We start from the raw sequence: 17,597 nt of genomic DNA on the forward strand, positions 1-17,597 counted from the left end.
AGAAAAAGTGATTGTAAAGCCTGAAACAACAGAACAAACGTACTAGCCTATGTAAATATCTCCCATATCCCCAGTTTAAGACTTTTTGTTACAATGAATCTGTGGTTTAAGTTAAAGTGCTCGTGAGCCTATATTGTGTTGGAAGAATAAACAAAGCTGCTGTGGTCCCATCAACAGAACAAGTAAAAATACCCCGAAGAGACTAAAATATAGAGATCCAGTGAGGCCGTGAGGCGGGCGCTGCTATAGGGGGGCTCTTGGATTTCATCCTCTATCCCTCCGACCCCCTCCCCCGTGGCTTTTTAAAGCCTTGTCGCCTCCTCCTCGGCATCCTTCCTCAGCTTGCCCTGCTTCCAGTTTCCGAGCGATCCCGACCAGTTCTTGATCTCGAGACCCGACGGACTCTGCCTGCCTGGGAGCAAAGGAAGAAGGAGGTTTATCAACAGAGCCCAGATGGCCATCGGACAGCAATGCAGAGCCTGTGAACGGAGGGGGAGGGATTGGTAAAAGTTCCTGCGTTGTGCAGGGGGTTGGACTAGATGACCCTGCAGGTCCTTTCCAGCTCTAGGATTCTATGAGGAAGAGAAGAGGGGTCTGGGGAGGCAGTGGCACATCAGGAGTTGCTGGTTCTTTCGTTACCTTCTTTGCACAGGTTGACTAGGGCTTCCAAACTCCCACCAGGGATGGGGGATCCCCCAGTTTGGGGGGCCCCAGCCCACCAGCATGGAGCAGGCTTCCCGGGGGGGGGATTCCCCCCCCCAAGAGCCCTGTGGTCGTGCAATGTGCCCTGCACGATGATGTGACCTGGAAGTTGCACTGGGGATGCTCTAGGATTTTCAGTAAAACTCTACAGTACCGTAGAATTTTACTGCGGATCCTAGAGCATCCCTGGTGTGATGTGCCCTGTGTGATGACATCACTTCTGAGTGACATCATCGCACCTGCCACAGAGGGACTCAGCAACCCTATGGGTGGGGTCTTTTAGCTACCATTTTTAGTGTCAGGCAGTGGTTTCCAACATCTTTCTAAGTCCTTGTGTACTGAACTCCCATCTCCTTGCACTCGGGAGATGGGCCTGCTGTCAAACGGAGCTGCGGAGGCAGGGGTGGATGCCCTCTAAGGATGCGGGCAGTTGTTTCTGTGCTGCCAGTGCGAGGGCTGAGTTCCTCCGCCAGAACAATGTAGCCTTGAATTGTAACCAACCTCTGACCAGCCAGGCAGGTATTTTAATTAGCAACTTACATTTTAAATGGTTGGAATTAATAGTTTTCAGTGTTTGATGAAATTGTTGGTCGGAGCCTGCTTGCAGAGAAGGCGGGGTATAAATCTCAACAATTAATGAATAATTAAAATAAAAGCCTTCCCCTGATAACATCAGAAAAGCCCTGCTGGATCAGACCAGTGATCCATCCAGTCCAGCATCCTGTCTCACAGAGAGGGTCCAACCAGTTCCTCTGGAGGTCCAACAACACGGCAGAGAGGCTGAGTCCTTCCCCTGAGGAGAACATCAGAAGAGCCCTGCTGGATCAGACCAGTGAGGGTCCATCTAGTCCAGCATCCTGTCTCACACAGTGGCCACCCAGTTCCTCTGGAGGGCCAACAGCAGGGCAGGGAGGCTGAGGTCTGCACCTAATAAGGACATCAGAAAAGCCCTGCTGGATCAGACCAGTGATCCATCCAGTCCAGCATCCTGTCTCAGAGAGTGTCCAACCAGTTCCTCTGGAGGGCCAACAACAGGGCAGAGAGGCTGAGGCCTTTTCCCAGTGTTGCCTCCTGGCTCCGGGATTCCGAGGCTTAGTGCCTCTAAATGTGGAGGTTCCCCTCAGTTGCCACGGCTAGGAGCCTTTGATAGGTTCTTCCTCTGTGAATCTATCTGACCCCCTTTAAAAACGGTAGATTCCTGTGGCCGCTGCTGCATCCTCTGGCAGCAAATCCCACCTTTTAATCCCTCTCTGTGGAAATAAGTATTTCCTTTTCCCTGTCCTGAACCTACTGCCCGTCAGCTTCATTGGATGCCTGTAGTCTTCACTGAATTCCGTCCTCTTGGAGATGGGACTTCAAGGGGAGTCTCGGTTTCTTTTCCAATTTCTGTATATTTGTAAACCTTTGTAACCTGCACAAAGCTGTTGGAGAAAGAAATGCAAAAATAATTTAGATGGCCAACAATAGCAACCTAGTAGAACCCCTGCCTGGATCAGTGCCTCATTCGGAGTCACTGGCTTTGAGCAGTGACGACACGGAAGTGACTCGTGAAAGCTCATTCCCTGCCACAAATTTGGTTAGTCTTTAATTTATCACAGTAATGAATTTCCTTATTCAGTGCAATTATATGCTGTTAATCAACTCCGCTTTTACAGGTAAGCTTCAGTCCTTGGGTTGCAACTCAACATGTTTCAAGCACATTCCACAACATGGATACTTGATATACTAATTATCAAGTCTCTTTTCTGTTTGTTGCAGAATCTCAGGGAGGCCACCAGATCTGCAGGGCACTGAGATACATGTTAACAATCAGATCAGGGGACCTTCATTTTCACCCTGGGTGGCAATTGCTCTTCCCACTTCTGTTATTGAACATAAGAGAAGCCATGTTGGATCAGGCCAATGGCCCATCCAGTCCAACACTCTGTGTCACATAAGAACATCAGAGAAGCCATGTTGGATCAGGCCAATGGTCCATCCAGTCCAACACTCTGTGTCACATAAGAACATAAGAGAAGCCATGTTGGATCAGGCCAATGGCCCATCCAGTCCAACACTCTGTGTCACATAAGAACATAAGAGAAGCCATGTTGGATCAGGCCACTGGCCCATCCAGTCCAACGCTCTGTTTCACATAAGAACATAAGAGAAGCCATGTTGGATCAGGCCAGTGGCCCATCCAGTCCAACACTCAGTCTCACACAGTGGCCAAAAATTTATACATACATACATACATACATATACATATATATATATATATATATATACACACTGTGGCTAATAGCCACTGATGGACCTCTGCTCTATATTTTTATCTAACCCCCTCTTGAAGCTGGCTATGCTTATAGCCGCCACCACCTCCTGTGGCAGTGAATTCCACATGTTAATCACCCTTTGGGTGAAGAAGTAGCTCCTGTTTCCCCAGTTCTTGGGCGCTCAGCTCCTCCATCTCCTTGTGCAGGTTCAAGACGGCGAGCTTTGCCTGGAATTTTATTTCCAGTTACTGGTTTCTGAGGCGGATTTGATTCAACCTACCTGCTGCTAAGTATTGAAGTGTAGCCAGGTTTTTTTTGCAAACCTAGAATTAGTGTGCCAGTGGATGCAGAGGCTGAGGGGGAAAAACAGTTGCCGTAAAAAGCCCGGTATCCTGGGAACAGCTGAGAGTAGACATCATTATAATAATAAACAGTTCATCTAGAACTATATTAGGATGTATGCAACAAAACACACAACAATGAAACCACCAAAAGTGTGCTTAGTATATGTTATATGAGATTCTTTAAACATTACTTTATCCGATGCCTTGTAATATTGAAGTTCAGTGGTCTAGAATCGCTTCCACCAGAGCAAACCACTGTCTAGTCCAGGGGTGGCCAAATTTGTTTAATGTAAGAGCCACATAGACTAAACGTTAGATGTTTGAGAGCTACAAGACCCAAATGTCAGATGTTTGAGAGCTGCAAGGCAGGAAAGGAGGGAGAGGAGGAAAGGAAAGAAGGCAGGAAAATGGATTGGGGGAGGGAGGAGAAAAAGGTAGAAAGAAAGCAATTTTAACTTTAAATGCATTCTCCAAGCCACTGGCTTGGAGAAGTGATCTAAAGAGTGATCTAAATGATGAGGTGGTGGGGGCTTCAGGAGCCACACAATATGTGTGAAAGAGCCACATGTGGCTCCCGAGACACAGTTTGGCAACCCCTGGTCTAGTCAGTTTTCAAAAGCAGCACAAGGTTCTCAGTAACCTAAGGCTTTGGTTACTCCGGGGGCCCACGTGGAGGCTGGCACCCTTATGTGGGGAGTTCATTTTGTCAAGACACAAGAAGCACGTATTCATTCCTACAGTGTTCTTTTTCCCCTGTGGGACAAATAGACCCCTCTCCAGGGCTGGTTGCAATAGTGAAAATGGTGTAGAGGAAGTCTAGGCCAGAATCAGGTTTCCCCCGTGTGATATTTTTGTTTTCAAAATGTTGGGAGTTCCCTGTATGGAATTACCTCTCATCATCAGTTCTTGATGGGGAGTGCAGTTCCCCCTTTTGGCCTGAAGGTGGGGCTACATCCATTCCAGTCATGGTGCTCAGCTAGTTTCAAGACCAGTCTTTATCTTTCTTCCCACGCTTAAGGCAATTCTGGCAGGCTCATTTCCAAGAGCTGAACTGTTAACAGAAAGTGGTTCACAGCATGGCTCTACAGTATTTCCATCTAGGGATGCCAGCCTCCCAGGGTTCCCGAGAACTTATACCTTCAGACTACAGAGATTTTATTTATTTATTTATTTATTAGAGATTTATATCCCGCCCTTCCCACGAATGGCTCAGGGCGGCTGAGGAATGGATCAGTTCCCCTGGAGAAAATGGCTGCTTTGGAGGGTGGAGTCTATGGCAGTGTACCCCTCTGAGGGCCCTCCTCTCCCCAGCCTTCCATCCCCAAATCTCCAGGAGTGCCTCATCCTGGATCTGGCAGCCCTATCTGCCCCATCCCCTGGCAGTGTCCGGGGGGACCTGGGAACTCTACTCCCATACGAGCAATTGCTGCCACCGCCACTCAGGTAGGCTGCCCACACCGTGCTTCAGCCCTCCGGAGCTACAAGGCTAGAAGAAAGAAACCTTCCTTGAGCTTTGATTGAAAACGTAACTTTGGAAGGAAGACTGAGCACGAACCAAACACATGTTCTGGTCACAGCGTACATCTGAGGACCCAATACGTGAACAGCAAGCCTCTGGGCATGCGCTGAGATCTTTCTAGCCTGAATGCCCATTTTGCATTACTGGCCCAGCCGCGAGTCCCCCAGATTATTTTAAAAATTAGAACCTTTTAATGGTTAATGCCCTGACTTAGATGGGCCAAGGTGGCCTGATCTCATAAAGTCCTGGAGCCAAAGCAGGGTCAGCCCCTGGTTAGTCACATGAAGCTGCCTTCTACCGGTCCGTCCAGGTCAGTCTTGTCTACTCAGACTGGCAGTGGCTCTCCAGGGGCTCAGGCTGAGGTCTTTCACATCACCTGCTGCCTGGTCCTTTTTACGGGAGATACCCAGGAGTGAACCTGGGAGCTAGTTTGGTGTAATGGTTAAGTGTGCTGTTTCTTATCTGGGAAAACTGGGTTTGATTCTCCACTCCTCCACTTGCAGCTGCTGGAATGGCCTTGGGTCAGCCATAGCTCTTGCAAAGTTGTCCTTGAAAGGGCAGCTTCTGGGAGAGCTCTTTCAGCCCCACCCACCTCACAGGGTGCTAGTTGTGGGGGAAGAAAATAAAAGGCGTTTGTAAGCCACTCTGAGACTCTGATTCAGAGAGAAAGGCAGGGTATAAATCAGGGGTGGCCAAACTTGCTTAACATAAGAGCCACATAGCATAAATTTCAAATGTTTGAGAGCCACAAGACATGAATGTCAGATGTTTGAGAAGGAAGGAAGGAAGGAAAGCAAAAAGACAGCAGGAGAGGTGGAAAGAAAGCAACTGTAACTTTAAATGCTTTCTCCAAACCAGCCGGTGGGGTGGGGTGGGGGCTTCAAGAGCCACACAACATGTGTGAAAGAGCTACATGTGGCTCCTGAGCCACAGTTTGGCCACCTCTGGTATAAATCTACGGTCTTCTGCATTCAAGGTAGATGCTGTAGCGTTGAGCCACAGCTGCTCCCCTAGATCGTGGATGGGAGACCACCAAGGAAGTCCAGAGTGGCCACATGGGGCAGACAATGGTAAACCGCCTTTATGTATCTCTTGCCTTGAAAACACCATCATGGGTTGTCACAAGCCAGTTGCCACTTGATGGGACTTCCCACCATCAATGGAGATCTCTTCCTCCATGAAGACTTGCCTTTTAGGAGTTCTGCAAACAGTTCTGCCATCTGGTTCCTAATCAAAGAGGTCTTTAAAGCCTGAAGCTTTTTCAAGTTAGATTTATCAGAGTGACCAAGAAAGACTAGGGCAAGAGAAAGGAAGTTGTATGTAAGATCTACGCAGAAGGTGGCAGGCAGTGGTTAACCAGGCTGGGAGGAAGTGGGCCTCTTCCAGGTTATGTGTACTGTCTTGCATGTGGAAAGGTGCATTTATGCATCTGTTTTATGCATGTGAGTTCCGTAGGGGAGCACCGAGTCCTGTATTCTGGGGCCACTGAAACCTGAAGTTGACATACTCTTTATTTCTGCTGTGGGAAAGTAAGATTCAAGCCCAATAGCATCTTAAGTCCAACAAAATTTCCAGGGTGTAAGCTTTTGAGAATCAAAAGCCTCCTTTGTCAGATACCAGGTATCCAGCAAAGGGTGTGTTGACCCTTGAAAGCTTAGACCAGGGGTGTCGAACATGCGGCCTTGGGGCTGAATTAGGCCCCCGGAGGGCTCCTCTCAGGCCCCCGAGCTACAGGCTGTCATCTGCTTCCTTCTCTCTTTCTTGCTTCTTTCTACATCACAGTTTGCTTTGCCAGGCTTGCTCAATCACGCAGGAGTTACAGAGCAAAGCCTCTGTTTTCTCCATTGACTGAGGCTCCTTGGGGAGGAATAGCTTGCTTTGCCAGGTTTGCTCAATTGCACAGCAGAGCTGCCGAGCAAAGCTTTTCTTCCTTCTGTTGGCTGAGGCTCCTCTCCCTCCTGGTCCCTGGGGAAGGAAGGAAAGAGCCATAGTTCTCTTTGCCCAGTTCCCTGGATCCCTTGGGAGAAATACAAAGAAAGCACCTTTAAAACCAACGAGTGCTAATGTTTTAAGCATGTTTTAAGCTTTTAAAAAGATCTTTAATTGTGTTTGTGTCCTTTTAAAAATTCATGTCTCTGCTACCTTATCTTTAATAGGTACACACATGGCCCAGCCTGACATGGCCTGGCCCAACAAGGTCTCATTTATGTCAGATTTGGCCCTCAGAACAAAGGAGTTTGACACCCCTGCTCTATGTTTTATTTTAAGCTTGTTTGTCTGTGTCATATGAACATATGAAGCTGCCTTATACTGAATCAGACCCTTGGTCCATCAAAGTCAGTATTGTCTTCTCAGACTGGCAGCGGCTCTCCAGGGCCTCAAGCTGAGGTTTTTCACACCATTTTGCCTGGACCCTTTTTTGGAGAAGCCGGGGATTGAACCTGGGACCTTCTGCTTCCCAAGCAGATGCTCTACCACTGAGCCACCGTCCTTTATGAAGTTTCTATCTCTGCTACCTGGCCTTACATTTTATGACACAGGACCCAGCCCGACAAGGTCTCATTTCATGTCAGATCTGGCCCTCATAACAAATGAGTTCCACATCCCTGGCTTAGACTCTGGAAATCTTGTTGGTCTAGGCACTGGGTTCAGCTCTTGCTCTTCCACTGCCGACTAATGTGGCTACCCACCCAAAACTATTTGAAAGGTTTTCTTTCTGAAGTCACATTAAGTCATTTGTAAGGAGCTGACGGCCAGCAAACCAGCCCTTTCCTTTTAAGATGCGCGTCGCTCCTAGAAGATGCTCGCATCCATTCCATGCTTCTGTTTTGCCAGTAGAAAAGAGAGGAGCATTGCTCACTCTCAGTGGGGGGCAGTGAAAGATAAAATTCAAGAGGACGGGCGCATCTCACTTGTCCAGCAAAGGCATCGATTTCAAATATATCAATCACCTTGCCAGTCAGACGTGCATGCGAGAGAGGAGCAAAATGCAAAAACCGAAGTATCCTTATTAGTGTACGACAGTATAAGCTATGACACCTTTAAATGGATTTTCACACGTCCTGGACACAAACGATACCGCCTTCTACCGAGCTGAAACCATTCGTTTTAGGTCAGTACACTCTGGCTCTGGCTCTCCAGGGTTTCAGCTAGAGGTCTTTCGCGCCGACTGCAACCTTTAACTGGAGATGCTGGGGAGGGGATTGAAGCTGGAACCTTCTGCATGCCAAGCAGATGCTCTGCCACTGAGCCACGGCCCCATCCCGAAGTTAAATACAATGACGTTGCCACATGAGAATTTGAATGCAGTTAATGTGTCTGCCCTTTGAAGTTCTATAACCTATCTTTCTGTCCTGGAAGATCAGGAAATTCACCCAGGGCTTTTTTTGTAGAAAAAGCCCAGCAGGAACTCATTTGCATATTAGGCCACACCTGATGGCACCATTGTTTCACACAGGGCCTTATGGTAGAAAAACTCAATTGAATATTAAGCCCTGGATAGGTGGATGGATGGATAGACAGACAGATACTCCCTTAATGAAGCTATCGCTACGCTGCAGTCGTGGAGAGTAGATGTGGATCATAAAAAGGGAATAGATCCAAGCGGGCAGCCGTGTTGGTCTGAAGCAGTTGAACATAGCAGGAGTCAAGTTGCACCTTTAAGACCAACCAATTTTTATTTAGAACGTAAGCTTTCGTGTGCACTTAAGCACACTTCATCAGACGAGAAATCCAGCACAGAGAGCTGAGCAGAGCCATACAGAGCTGGGAGGCAGTGGCCCAGAATGCAACATGGTACAGAGTTAAGAACCAAGGACAGTGAAGTAAAATTATCTGGTAGGCAGTGGTTTAGAATGCAAAATGGTACAATGACAGAATAGTAAAATTAGCAAATTGAGCAAACCTTTGATCTGAGCAGCATTTTACATTCTAAACCACTGCCTACCAGAGAGTTTTATTTCACTGTCATTGGTTCTTAAATCTGTACCATGTTGCATTCTGGGCCACTGCCTCCCAGCTCTGTATGGCTCTGCTCAGCTCTTTATGGCTTTGCTCACTGTGCTGGATTCCTCGTCCGACGAAGTGTGCTTAAGAGCACACGAAAGCTTACGTTCTAAATAAAAATTGGCTGCTCTTAAAGGTGCCACTTGACTCCTGCTTTGATAAAAAGGGAAGGCATTTCTGCTTAATAGATAATGACAGGAGAGAGGAATTAAAATAGGAGCCTCGAGACACTAAAGTCTAAAAAAAATCCCATTATAAACTTTTATGAGTAAGAGCTTGCTTCATTGTATGAGATGTACATTCGTTGGGCCAATTTATATACCCAACGAAAGGGGGGGGGGGGGTTAAAGGAAGTTCAAAATAATCCTCGCCCTATCCAAAGGGTAAAATCAAATCACTCAGAGGGAACGTGACACACTTCCAACTGTGATTTGATAGGCAAAGTAGAGCTAATACATATCCTAGCTCGAGATAAGTTACTACAAGGAGAAGTTACAGACATGTAGCTGAAGTAATCCACGTCGTAAGAGGTTAATTAAAGGGGAGAGGGGTGTGTGTGTGGAGACTAGAGCTCAGGTGCAATGCCATAGAGTGCGGTCTTTGAAGCTGATCCCTGTCAACAGGAGACCGGTTGTAATTCTGGTAGGTCGGCAGGGCCACACCAGGAGGTGGCAAGCAACCCTAGTGGTTGGGTGTGTGCGCTTGCCTTCCCAACAGTCTTGTCCAAACCACAATCAACTTTGCCCTCCTGTTTTTTTAAAAAAGCACTCTGAAGACATTCAACAGGAGTTCAGTTAGGAAGAAGACTGCAGATTTATACCCCACCCTTCACTCTGGATCTCAGAGTCTCAGAGCGGCTCACAATCTCCTATATCTTCTCCCCACCCCCCCGGTCCCGCAACAGACACCCTGTGAGGTGGGTGGGGCTGAGAGGGCTCTCACAGCACTGCCCTTTCAAGGAGAATTCCTGCAAGAGCTACAGCTGACCCAAGACCATTCCAGCAGCTGTAAGTGGAGGAGTGGGGAATCAAACCCGGTTCTCCCAGACGAGAGTCTGCACACTTAACCACTGGACAGCAGAATTCATCATCCAGTTTACAGTGATGACTGGCCTCTTGATTTTGCACACATAGCTATGGCAGCAAGCAAGTCAGTTCAGTCAGTGGGGTCACACAGCTGCATCTGAATGCGTTTCAGATAACGGCTGAGTCCCCCCTCCCCCGTCCCAGACGCAGAGACCAACGTCCTCCATCTTCCAGGATTTCCAGCAGCTCAAGGTCATTCTGATCACGGAAAGAAATGTGGCTTCTCGGGCAAAGCACACGCCAGGTCCGTTCCTTTTGTCAGACTTACACAACTGAATTGATCGGCGCAACCGCTGCTTCTCAGCAGGCCCAAAGACAGCAATGCTTAACGCAAGCTAATGGCACAAACCCATACGTTGCGCCGACTGAACCCACCACCCCACCTGCCGTGGAAGCCGCACTGGTTTTGCTCTGGACAAACAGCTTCTTTGGGGGTTCACCTGGTGGCCAGCCAACAAGGTTCACAAAGCCTGCGTGGATGGAGTGCCCAATTTATGCTTGTGTAAAGCTGCAAATCCCAAGAAAGCTGCAGTTTCGTTAGCATGGATTGGTATTGGGGGGGGTTGCAGAAGAAGAAGAGTTGGTTTTATACCCTGCCCTTCGCTACCTGAAGGAGTCTCAAAGTGGCTTACAATCATAGAGCCAGATGAACTCCTTCCTCTCCCCACAGCTGACACCCTGTGAGGTAGGGGGTGCTGAGGGATCTCTGAGAGAACTGTGACTGGTTCTCCCAAGCTCACCCAGCTGGTGAAGGAGAAGAAGATAAAGAAGATGATATTGGATTTATATCCCGCCCTCCACTCCGAAGAGTCTCAGAGCGGCTCACAATCTCCTTTACCTTCCTCCCCCACAACAGACACCCTGTGAGGTAGATGAAGATATTGGATTTATATCCCGCCCTCCACTCCGAAGAGTCTCAGAGCAGCACACAAGCTCCTTTACCTTCCCCCCTGCCAACAAACACCCTGTGAGGTAGATGAAGATATTGGATTTATATCCCGCCATCCACTCTGAAGAGTCTCAGAGCAGCTCACAATCTCCTTTACCTTCTTCCGCCACAACAGACACCCTGTGAGGTGGGTGGGACAGAGAGGGCTCTCCCAGCAGCTGCCCTTTCAAGGACAACCTCTGCCAGGGCTATGGCTGACCCAAGGCCATGCTAGCAGGTGCAAGTGGAGGAGTGGGGAATCAAACCCGGTTCTCCCAGATAAGAGTCCGCACACTTAACCACTACACCACAGCTGGCTCTCAGAGATGTATGATGTGCATAGGGAGGCCTGGACTGCAGAAGATGTGGTGTTTTAGGGATGCCAGTCTCCAGGTGGGACCTGGGGAGTCCCTGGAACTGCAGCTCAGACTGCAGAGATCAGTTCCCTTGGAGGAAAATGGCTGCTTTGGAAGGTGGACTTTACAGCCTTGTACTCCACTGAGGTCATTTTCCTCCCCAGACTTCATCCCCATACAGCAAGGGTGTCGAACTAATTTGTTCTGAGGGCTGGATCTGACATAAATGAGACTTTGTTGGGCCGGGCCATGTCAGACCGGGCCATGTATGTGCCTATTTAAGATAAGGTAGCAGAGAGATATGAACTTTTAAAAGGATACAAACACAAAGATTTTTTAAAAAAACCTTAAAACATGAGCACTTGTTGCTCTTAAAGATGCTTTCTTTGTATCTCTCCCATGGGATCCAGGGAACTGGGCAAAGGAAGCTCCGGCTCTTCCCCTCTTTCCCCAGGGGGCCAGGAGGGTGAGGAGTCTCAGCTTGGCTGCTTCTCCGGGATTTTTTTGCCATGAAAAACCGTCTAGGTAGGATTTGTCATGGTGTTAAACAGTAGAAGAAAAGTAGAAAACCCTTTTTGAAAACAATAAAAAATACCAATAAGGGTTGTGATTTTTGGTAACTCTAGCCTCGGAAAAGGATCTCTTTGGTTCGAGTGGACATGATCAACGCATTCTTGGGCCGCCTCATTCTTTATTCTGTACCCTAGGCTTGGAGATGAAAAGGTTTCTTTTCCTACATAGTTATTAAATTAACACAGGGCTTCTCCCCCACCCCCTCCTTTGGTTCTAGCCCCATGTTGCTTTGGTTTATGCCCAGATTTTGCACACATTTTTGTGCCTTTTGTTTTCTTGTTGCTGTCATTCCCCCCCACCCCACCCCCGGCACTTTTTGAGACCACTTTTACCCCAATATTTTTTCTGGAAGCCGATTGTGAGACAGCTCTCTCCTCCCCACGTGACCTGCCCATTCCCAGAAACCTCATGATTGGATTGTCATAGTCAAACCACCCTGAAGATGAAAGGTTTTGTCTCTCTCCTTTTAAAAATGGCATTAAAATAGCAACATATCACTAGTGCGTTTTAATGATAGACTCCACGGGTTCCTCTGGATGCCAGCTTTCCTTTTAAAAAAGTTTATAGCCCCTTTTCTTGCAGAGATATACAGAGAACTTTAAAGGGACCCAAAATCTATGAGGCGAGGTGGGAATTCGAACCTGGGTCTCCCGAATCTATAAACAAGCTGCCAGGTCAGCGGTAATAAAGAGTTAACAGGCAAACTTGGAACAACACCCAGCTAATTACCCCAGAAGGATGGATCACAACCAACAGTTGAAATTTAATCAAAGGAGGTTTTGCCTAATGTTAGGAAGAACTTCCAGACAGGAAAGTTCCTCAATGGAACGGGCTTCCTCAGGAGGTGGTAAGGCTCTCCTTCTTTGGAGTTTTTAAACAGAGGCTAGAAGGCCATCAGACAGCAATGCTGATTCTGTGAACTTCAACAGATCAGGAGAAGGAGCGCAAGATGGGTTGCATCAGTACTTGGTTCTCATGGCCCTTTCTTATATGCCCAGGGAAATGCTGTTCACCATTTTGGGGTCAGGAAACAATTTTTTCTCGTTTGGCCAAGAATCCTGGAGGGTTTGGGGTTTTTTTGCCATCTTCTGGAACGGGCCACGGTGTGTGTGTGTGTGTGTGTTGGGGGATATATTTGTGAATTTGTGGACTAGATGACCCTGGATGTCCCTTCCAATTCTATGATCCTATTCTTGATTCTAATACCTTGAACAAACAGCATTTCCTGATCCAAATAAACCACAAATACCCTTTCCACGCTATGCAGAAAATACAGTAAACCATTCCCCCTTTTCTGATGTTGTGTACCATAAAACAATACCGGCATGCCAGCAAACGTATTTTCCAACACACACCATTCTTCCTTATAACACAATCCGCAGGGCACACTCCCACTTTGTCAAAAATAAGAAAGTTGGCCACATCATACCACAAAATTTGAAAATATTTTATTTCATGCATTTTGGGAGGAGGGACGGGGGAAGCATTTACAGCACTTAACAAAATACATTCAACAATAAGTTCCACTTTGCCAAAACAGCAGTATCTCCCCCCACCGTGGACAAATCCTTTCGAGAGCTGTAATAATTTACTATATTTAAAATTATTCATACCCTAGACAGTATGAACTCATCTCTAGGATATAGAGCTTTAAAAAGTGGTCTTTTATATTAGGGATCGGAAGGTTTCTACTTTCAGAAACCCAGCATTCAGCACACAGTCTATGCTTCGTTCATAATACAATCTGGAACAGTGTGTAACATTTCCTCTTGGTTTTTCTTTGGGTTTTGGAGGGTGTGTTAAATGACCCTTTGTTTTCTTTGCAGATAGGCGACTAGATCTGACTGGCATTCAGGTGTTCCTGAGTGGACTCTGTAAAGGTGTGAACGAAGTGAACCCAACCTTACAGCCTGCAGACTCCTTTGGAATTCTGACACGAGGTGGTGGGCGCAACCATAAAATGGCTGCCGGGGGAGGTAAAGCCAACCACAAAATGCCAGGGAGTGAGGTTATGCGTAACTAGTAGTAACTCTTCAGCGTTGTAGCCAGAAGCCTGACTTAACAGGATCCCTTTTTAAAATGAAGATACTGTTTTCAAATATTTTCTTGCCTCATGTGGTAAACATGTGGATAAGGTTGCCAAGTCCCCCCGCAACCTACGAGTGATGTCATTGCACCAGCGACATCGTGTGCCAGCCACTCTAGGTGTTTCTGGGAAAACTCTATGGTTTTCCCGGACGCTCCAGCATTTTGGGAGGGAAAAACTCTATGGTATTCTATGGAAACGCCTAGAGCGGTCGGCACACGATGTCACCGGTACAATGATGTCACTCATGGGTGACGTCACCACATCGGTGACATCGGGGGAGGTTCCCCCCACTGGCACAGTATGGGCTGGCAGGTTGGGAACCTCCCGAATGGGAGAACCCCTGCCCGGACCAGGGGCTGGGCAGCGCTATAAGTAGATGGGGTGGCTGCTTGCCAAAGCAGAGCTCTTAAAGGTCTCCAATGGCCAATCGGACATCCTCTTGGGCAATAGCCCCGTTTTTAAAATGCTGGGAGTGGGCACCAGGAAATGTGTTGGTGGGCACTACAGCACCTACATAAGCATAACGTTGGGGACCCCGACCAAAGGCCTCTTCTTTGTCGGCTAAGACACAACAGAAAGGAGTGGCTGGATTAAAACTCAGATCAGACTTTGGCTTATATTCTCCTCAGCAAAGCTGGAAACCTCTGGAGCCTTTCTTCCACCATTGGCCTGTCTTGTTAGTGGTTCCACGGTCTAGAGCAGGGGTGGCCAACGGTAGCTCTCCAGATGTTTTTTGTCTACAACTCCCATCAGCCTCAGCCAGCATGGCCAATGGCTGGGGCTGATGGGAGTTGTAGGCAAAAACATCTGGAGAGCTACCGTTGGCCACCCCTGGCCTAGAGGAAGGCATCCAACATCTCTGAGGAGAATGGGAAGGGACAAGTCTTTGGTTCCAGCGGAAGTTTCTAGATCCCTGGTCTGCCCTGATTCTTGGCAGTATGGACAACTGTTTTTGTAGTCAGAACGAGTTTATTTCTAAAAAAAAAAAAAAAATTACAATACGTACATATCCTGTAATAAGTATCCACCAGATTAAAGTATATATTGCAGGAGTGGTCAGACTTTGGCGCAGGATACAGGAAGGCATCCACATTTCAAGTTTCAGAATTAAATACATTATTTTTAACAAAGCCCGTTAATAACTAGCTCTAAGATTCCCTTTCTCCCCCCTCCAGTTGATTAAAAATAATCTATATAGCTGTCTTTGACAGACTGTCGTGGGAGGTTTCGTTTCAGACTCAAGGCTCACGGGCCTTTCAAAAACTGGCTTTCTCAGAACCAAAGCTTGGTGGGGGGGCTCACCTACAGAGTTCAATGATACACAATATCACTCTTGAATCCTGTCCCTGTGGAAAGAAAACAAAATACACAATCCGTATACACAACGATAACAGTCTCGGAATCAGATTGCGAAGTTTGTGAAAAGCAAAGCGTTTCCACGATGCTGGTCAGGAACCTACCTCCAGATATACTACATAGCTTCTTTTTTTTGTTGGCTTTTTAAAAATGTACAGGGTCTTTACCCAGTTCTCTTCTGTAGACCCAAATCTCCACAAGGGGGGTTTGACAAAACAGAAACAAAGGCACCTGAGGAATCATTCACATCTATTTACACATAAGCAGAGGAAAAGGGTGGGGGAGAGAATAATTGGATCTGCGGCAAGGCCTGGACCTGCTGAAACAGGACCATCTTCATAAGGAACCCCAAAGCGAGAGCAGTTTCATGAAACCCAAGATAGTCCGGCGAAGGACAGGAAGGATTTTCACAAAACACGAATTAAGTGAACCTAACAAGGTGAACAAAGCAGGAGTCAAGGCACACCTTTAAGGCCAACTATTCAGAACGGTGGAAAAGACTGTGAAAAAGGGGTTTAAAAGCCCCTGAATTCAATTTAGCTTCTCCCTCTGTTGACACATTCTGGGGTCAATCAAGGGCAGAAGTGAGGGTTTTGGAGGGTAGGTGTATAGGTGTATGTAAAGGGCTGTCAGATTGACTGACGGGGACCCCAACAAGAGACCTTCAAGGCAAGCGAGGCGGTTGGCCATTGCCTTCCTCTGCAGAGCCTCCCTTGGTGGTCTCTCACCCAAGATTTATGGTGACCCTAGAAAGGGGCTTTCGAGGCAAGCGAAAAGCAGAGGTGGTTGGCCATGGCCTTCCTCTGCAGAGCCTTCCTTGGTGGTTTCCCATCCAAAACCGCAGCAAGGGGCTTTCAAGGCAAGGAGAAGCTGAGGCGGTTGGCCATCGCCTTTCTCTGCAGAGTCTTCCTTGGTGGTCTCCCATCCAAGTACCGGCCCTGCTTAGCTCCCAAGATCTAATGCGATTGGCCTATACCATGCCATCTTCCCTCCCAGAAGTGAATTTAGAGACGGGGGTGCAGAATAGGGGCTCCTGCCTGATTTCCCTTTCACCCTCAAACGAGTCACCTTGAAGTCATTTTATTATTTTTTTCTGTGGTTGCAGCATGGTACTGATGTTCCCATCTTAACTTCTCAGAGACCATCCTGACGGAAGCGGGTATGTGTTTGTTAGCGCCGGAATAAATTTTTTCTTTTGAAAAACCAGATCCGAACGCGTGTACAGCCTCTTCGTGGGATCCAGAAACAACAGCGGTTTTATTGAACGAGCTGTGGTCGAAGGTACGCAGGCTGCTGCACCAGCTACAGTTCGCGAGGGCCCATCAAACCAGGGACTGACGGTTTGTTAACCACAGATGGGGAGCTATGGTTTCGTGTGTTGTATGAACGCAGGCTTTCAGACCTAATTAGGGTTGCCAATCCCCAGGTGCGGGCAGGGGATCCCCTGGTTTGGAGGCCCTCCCCCCGCTTCAGGGTCGTCAGAAAGAGGGGAGAGGGGAGGGAAATGTCTGCTGGGAACTCTGTTATTCCCAATGGAGATTTATTCCCATAGAAAATCATGGAGAATTGATCCGTGGGTATCTTGGGCTCTGGGGGGGCTGTTTTTTGAGGTAGAGGCACCAAATTTTCCGTATAGCATCTAGTGCCTCTCCCCAAAAAACCCCCCAAGTTTCAAAAAGATTGGACCAGGGGGTCCAATTCTATGAGCCCCCCAAACAGGTGCCCTTATCCTTCATGATTTCCTATGGAAGGAAGGAATTGAAAAGGTGTGCCGTCCCTTTAAATGTGATGGCCAGAACTCTCTTGGAGTTCAATTATGCTTGTCACACCCTTGTTCCTGGCTCCGCCCCCAAAGTCTCCTGGCCCCACCCCCAAAGTCCCCAGATATTTCTTGAATTGGAGTTGGCAACCCTAGACCTAATCCTGGCTTGTTCTCCAGCGATGCCCTCCCAGGCTAGGGGGATTAAACAAAATCCGTTTTTGTGCAAGCAAAATGGGATCATTTGTGAACGGAAACCACGGGGTGGGGGGGGGCGGCCTTTTCACACCACCCTTCGGCCCGTATGGCCTTTCCCCGGCAGCCCCGCTCTCCCCGCCACTCTCGCATCCCCCGCTCTCTCCGCTGCCACTTCTCTGGTGGCCCCCTCCCCTCTCTCCCGGTGAAGCGCGGGCTCCTGGAGCTGATCGGCGAGAAAAGCTGCGTAGGGAGGAAGTGGGGAGGAGGCACTGCTTTTTTAGCAGCTTGCTGGTCCTTCCCGCTGCTACCCCAGTCCTAAACATGCTGAGGGCGCTGGAAAGCCGGCATAGGAGTCGCCAACCTCAGCGCAGCTGGGGAGGCCGCCTTGAAAGAGCCCCTGGATCCAGCGCTTCACCGGGTGGGTGGAT

The sequence above is a fragment of the Heteronotia binoei genome, chromosome 10 (genome assembly GCF_032191835.1).
Source record: "Heteronotia binoei isolate CCM8104 ecotype False Entrance Well chromosome 10, APGP_CSIRO_Hbin_v1, whole genome shotgun sequence".
In the NCBI taxonomy this organism is placed as follows: domain Eukaryota; kingdom Metazoa; phylum Chordata; class Lepidosauria; order Squamata; family Gekkonidae; genus Heteronotia; species Heteronotia binoei.